Consider the following 6,406-nt stretch of genomic DNA (forward strand, 5'->3'; position numbering starts at 1 on the left):
GAGCCTTCCTGCCCAACGGGAGCCTTTTTTTTTTTACTTCTGGACCCAACTCGAGCTCTAAAAGTTGTAACAACTACTAAAAGTTGTTGTAACCAGCGCTGGCAGGTCTTCGGACACAGCCTGTGTTGTAGAGAGCGCGGAGCCTTCCTGCCCAACAGGAGCCTTTTTTTTTTTACTTCTGGACCCAACTCGAGCTCTAAAAGTTGTAACAACTACTAAAAGTTGTTGTAACCAGCGCTGGCAGGTCTTCGGACACAGCCTGTGTTGTAGAGAGCGCGGAGCCTTCCTGCCCAACGGGAGCTTTTTTTTCTTTTTTTTTTACTTCTGGACCCAACTCGAGCTCTAAAAGTTGTAACAACTACTAAAAGTTGTTGTAACCAGCGCTGGCAGGTCTTCGGACACAGCCTGTGTTGTAGAGAGCGCGGAGCCTTCCTGCCCAACGGGAGCCTTTTTTTTTTTACTTGTGGACCCAACTCGAGCTCTAAAAGTTGTAACAACTACTAAAAGTTGTTGTAACCAGCGCTGGCAGGTCTTCGGACACAGCCTGTGTTGTAGAGAGCGCGGAGCCTTCCTGCCCAACGGGAGCCTTTTTTTTTTTTACTTCTGGACCCAACTCGAGCTCTAAAAGTTGTAACAACTACTAAAAGTTGTAACCAGCGCTGGCAGGTCTTTGGACACAGCCTGTGTTGTAGAGAGCGCGGAGCCTTCCTGCCCAACGGGAGCCTTTTTTTTTTACTTCTGGACCCAACTCGAGTTCTAAAAGTTGTAACAACTACTAAAAGTTGTTGTAACCAGCGCTGGCAGGTCTTCGGACACAGCCGGTGTTGTAGAGAGCGCGGAGCCTTCCTGCCCAACGGGAGCCTTTTTTTTTACTTCTAGACCCAACTCGAGCTCTAAAAGTTGTAACAACTACTAAAAGTTGTTGTAACCAGCACTGGCAGGTCTTCAGACACAGCCTGTGTTGTAGAGAGCGCGGAGCCTTCCTGCCCAACGGGAGCCTTTTTTTTTTACTTCTGGACCCAACTCGAGCTCTAAAAGTTGTAACAACTACTAAAAGTTGTTGTAACCAGCGCTGGCAGGTCTTCGGACACAGCCTGTGTTGTAGAGAGCGCGGAGCCTTCCTGCCCAACGGGAGCCTTTTTTTTTACTTCTGGACCCAACTCGAGCTCTAAAAGTTGTAACAACTACTAAAAGTTGTTGTAACCAGCGCTGGCAAATCTTCGGACACAGCCTGTGTTGTAGAGAGCGCGGAGCCTTCCTGCCCAACGGGAGCCTTTTTTTTTTTTACTTCTGGACCCAACTCGAGCTCTAAAAGTTGTAACAACTACTAAAAGTTGTTGTAGCCAGCGCTGGCAGGTCTTCGGACACAGCCTGTGTTGTAGAGAGCGCGGAGCCTTCCTGCCCAACGGGAGCTTTTTTTTCTTTTTTTTACTTCTGGACCCAACTCGAGCTCTAAAAGTTGTAACAACTACTAAAAGTTGTTGTAACCAGCGCTGGCAGGTCTTCGGACAAAGCCTGTGTTGTAGAGAGCGCGGAGCCTTCCTGCCCAACGGGAGCCTTTTTTTTTTTTTACTTCTGGACCCAACTCGAGCTCTAAAAGTTGTAACTACTAAAAGTTGTTGTAACCAGCGCTGGCAGGTCTTCAGACACAGCCTGTGTTGTAGAGAGCGCGGAGCCTTCCTGCCCAACGGGAGCCTTTTTTTTTTTACTTCTGGACCCAACTCGAGCTCTAAAAGTTCTAACAACTACTAAAAGTTGTTGTAACCAGCGCTGGCAGGTCTTCGGACACAGCCTGTGTTGTAGAGAGCGCGGAGCCTTCCTGCCCAACGGGAGCCTTTTTTTTTTACTTCTGGACCCAACTCGAGCTCTAAAATTTGTAACAACTACTAAAAGTTGTTGTAACCATCGCTGGCAGGTCTTCGGACACAGCCTGTGTTGTAGAGAGCGCGGAGCCTTCCTGCCCAACGGGAGCTTTTTTTTCTTTTTTTTTACTTCTGGACCCAACTCGAGCTCTAAAAGTTCTAACAACTACTAAAAGTTGTTGTAACCAGCGCTGGCAGGTCTTCGGACACAGCCTGTGTTGTAGAGAGCGCGGAGCCTTCCTGCCCAACGGGAGCCTTTTTTCTTTTTTTTACTTCTGGACCCAACTCGAGCTCTAAAAGTTGTAACAACTACTAAAAGTTGTTGTAACCAGCGCTGGCAGGTCTTCGGACACAGCCTGTGTTGTAGAGAGCGCGGAGCCTTCCTGCCCAACGGGAGCTTTTTTTTCTTTTTTTTTACTTCTGGACCCAACTCGAGCTCTAAAAGTTGTAACAACTACTAAAAGTTGTAACCAGCGCTGGCAGGTCTTCGGACACAGCCTGTGTTGTAGAGAGCGCGGAGCCTTCCTGCCCAACGGGAGCCTTTTTTTTTTTTTTTTACTTCTGGACCCAACTCGAGCTCTAAAAGTTGTAACAACTACTAAAAGTTGTTGTAACCAGCGCTGGCAGGTCTTCGGACACAGCCTGTGTTGTAGAGAGCGCGGAGCCTTCCTGCCCAACGGGAGCTTTTTTTTCTTTTTTTTTACCTCTGGACCCAACTCGAGCTCTAAAAGTTCTAACAACTACTAAAAGTTGTTGTAACCAGCGCTGGCAGGTCTTCGGACACAGCCTGTGTTGTAGAGAGCGCGGAGCCTTCCTGCCCAACGGGAGCCTTTTTTTTTACTTCTGGACCCAACTCGAGCTCTAAAAGTTGTAACTACTAAAAGTTGTTGTAACCAGCGCTGGCAGGTCTTCGGACACAGCCTGTGTTGTAGAGAGCGCGGAGCCTTCCTGCCCAACGGGAGCTTTTTTTTCTTTTTTTTTACTTCTGGACCCAACTCGAGCTCTAAAAGTTGTAACTACTACTAAAAGTTGTTGTAACCAGCCCTGGCAGGTCTTCGGCCACAGCCTGTGTTGTAGAGAGCGCGGAGCCTTCCTGCCCAACGGGAGCTTTTTGTTTCTTTTTTTTTACTTCTGGACCCAACTCGAGCTCTAAAAGTTGTAACAACTACTAAAAGTTGTTGTAACCAGCGCTGGCAGGTCTTCGGACACAGCCTGTGTTGTAGAGAGCGCAGAGCCTTCCTGCCCAACGGGAGCCTTTTTTTTTTACTTCTGGACCCAACTCGAGCTCTAAAAGTTGTAACTACTAAAAGTTGTTGTAACCAGCGCTGGCAGGTCTTCAGACACAGCCTGTGTTGTAGAGAGCGCGGAGCCTTCCTGCCCAACGGGAGCCTTTTTTTTTTTTTACTTCTGGACCCAACTCGAGCTCTAAAAGCTCTAACAACTACTAAAAGTTGTTGTAACCAGCGCTGGCAGGTCTTCGGACACAGCCTGTGTTGTAGAGAGCGCGGAGCCTTCCTGCCCAACGGGAGCCTTTTTTTTTTACTTCTGGACCCAACTCGAGCTCTAAAATTTGTAACAACTACTAAAAGTTGTTGTAACCATCGCTGGCAGGTCTTCGGACACAGCCTGTGTTGTAGAGAGCGCGGAGCCTTCCTGCCCAACGGGAGCTTTTTTTTCTTTTTTTTTACTTCTGGACCCAACTCGAGCTCTAAAAGTTCTAACAACTACTAAAAGTTGTTGTAACCAGCGCTGGCAGGTCTTCGGACACAGCCTGTGTTGTAGAGAGCGCGGAGCCTTCCTGCCCAACGGGAGCCTTTTTTCTTTTTTTTACTTCTGGACCCAACTCGAGCTCTAAAAGTTGTAACAACTACTAAAAGTTGTTGTAACCAGCGCTGGCAGGTCTTCGGACACAGCCTGTGTTGTAGAGAGCGCGGAGCCTTCCTGCCCAACGGGAGCTTTTTTTTCTTTTTTTTTACTTCTGGACCCAACTCGAGCTCTAAAAGTTGTAACAACTACTAAAAGTTGTAACCAGCGCTGGCAGGTCTTCGGACACAGCCTGTGTTGTAGAGAGCGCGGAGCCTTCCTGCCCAACGGGAGCCTTTTTTTTTTTTTTTACTTCTGGACCCAACTCGAGCTCTAAAAGTTGTAACAACTACTAAAAGTTGTTGTAACCAGCGCTGGCAGGTCTTCGGACACAGCCTGTGTTGTAGAGAGCGCGGAGCCTTCCTGCCCAACGGGAGCTTTTTTTTCTTTTTTTTTACCTCTGGACCCAACTCGAGCTCTAAAAGTTCTAACAACTACTAAAAGTTGTTGTAACCAGCGCTGGCAGGTCTTCGGACACAGCCTGTGTTGTAGAGAGCGCGGAGCCTTCCTGCCCAACGGGAGCCTTTTTTTTTACTTCTGGACCCAACTCGAGCTCTAAAAGTTGTAACTACTAAAAGTTGTTGTAACCAGCGCTGGCAGGTCTTCGGACACAGCCTGTGTTGTAGAGAGCGCGGAGCCTTCCTGCCCAACGGGAGCTTTTTTTTCTTTTTTTTTACTTCTGGACCCAACTCGAGCTCTAAAAGTTGTAACTACTACTAAAAGTTGTTGTAACCAGCCCTGGCAGGTCTTCGGCCACAGCCTGTGTTGTAGAGAGCGCGGAGCCTTCCTGCCCAACGGGAGCTTTTTTTTTCTTTTTTTTTACTTCTGGACCCAACTCGAGCTCTAAAAGTTGTAACAACTACTAAAAGTTGTTGTAACCAGCGCTGGCAGGTCTTCGGACACAGCCTGTGTTGTAGAGAGCGCGGAGCCTTCCTGCCCAACGGGAGCCTTTTTTTTTTACTTCTGGACCCAACTCGAGCTCTAAAAGTTGTAACTACTAAAAGTTGTTGTAACCAGCGCTGGCAGGTCTTCGGACACAGCCTGTGTTGTAGAGAGCGCGGAGCCTTCCTGCCCAACAGGAGCCTTTTTTTTTTTTTTACTTCTGGACCCAACTCGAGCTCTAAAAGTTGTAACAACTACTAAAAGTTGTTGTAACCAGCGCTGGCAGGTCTTCGGACACAGCCTGTGTTGTAGAGAGCGCGGAGCCTTCCTGCCCAACGGGAGCTTTTTTTTTTTTTACTTCTGGACCCAACTCGAGCTCTAAAAGTTGTAACAACTACTAAAAGTTGTTGTAACCAGCGCTGGCAGGTCTTCGGACACAGCCTGTGTTGTAGAGAGCGCGGAGCCTTCCTGCCCAACGGGAGCCTTTTTTTTTTACTTCAGGACCCAACTCGAGCTCTAAAAGTTGTAACAACTACTAAAAGTTGTTGTAACCAGCGCTGGCAGGTCTTCGGACACAGCCTGTGTTGTAGAGAGCGCGGAGCCTTCCTGCCCAACGGGAGCCTTTTTTCTTTTTTTTTACTTCTGGACCCAACTCGAGCTCTAAAATTTGTAACAACTACTAAAAGTTGTTGTAACCAGCGCTGGCAGGTCTTCGGACACAGCCTGTGTTGTAGAGAGCGCGGAGCCTTCCTGCCCAACGGGAGCTTTTTTTTCTTTTTTTTTACTTCTGGACCCAACTCGAGCTCTAAAAGTTGTAACAACTACTAAAAGTTGTAACCAGCGCTGGCAGGTCTTCGGACACAGCCTGTGTTGAAGAGAGCGCGGAGCCTTCCTGCCCAACGGGAGCCTTTTTTTTTTTTACTTCTGGACCCAACTCGAGCTCTAAAAGTTGTAACAACTACTAAAAGTTTTTGTAACCAGCGCTGGCAGGTCTTCGGACACAGCCTGTGTTGTAGAGAGCGCGGAGCCTTCCTGCCCAACAGGAGCCTTTTTTTTTTACTTCTGGACCCAACTCGAGCTCTAAAAGTTGTAACAACTACTAAAAGTTGTTGTAACCAGCGCTGGCAGGTCTTCGGACACAGCCTGTGTTGTAGAGAGCGCGGAGCCTTCCTGCCCAACGGGAGCTTTTTTTTCTTTTTTTTTACTTCTGGACCCAACTCGAGCTCTAAAAGTTGTAACAACTACTAAAAGTTGTTGTAACCAGCGCTGGCAGGTCTTCGGACGCAGCCTGTGTTGTAGAGAGCGCGGAGCCTTCCTGCCCAACGGGAGCCTTTTTTTTTTACTTGTGGACCCAACTCGAGCTCTAAAAGTTGTAACAACTACTAAAAGTTGTTGTAACCAGCGCTGGCAGGTCTTCGGACACAGCCTGTGTTGTAGAGAGCGCGGAGCCTTCCTGCCCAACGGGAGCCTTTTTTTTTTACTTCTGGACCCAACTCGAGCTCTAAAAGTTGTAACAACTACTAAAAGTTGTAACCAGCGCTGGCAGGTCTTCGGACACAGCCTGTGTTGTAGAGAGCGCGGAGCCTTCCTGCCCAACGGGAGCCTTTTTTTTACTTCTGGACCCAACTCGAGTTCTAAAAGTTGTAACAACTACTAAAAGTTGTTGTAACCAGCGCTGGCAGGTCTTCGGACACAGCCGGTGTTGTAGAGAGCGCGGAGCCTTCCTGCCCAACGGGAGCCTTTTTTTTTTACTTCTAGACCCAACTCGAGCTCTTAAAGTTGTAACAACTACTAAAAGT

Source organism: Amblyomma maculatum, chromosome 7 (genome assembly GCF_055883805.1).
Source record: "Amblyomma maculatum isolate TAMU_Amacu chromosome 7, ASM5588380v1, whole genome shotgun sequence".
NCBI classification, from domain to species: domain Eukaryota; kingdom Metazoa; phylum Arthropoda; class Arachnida; order Ixodida; family Ixodidae; genus Amblyomma; species Amblyomma maculatum.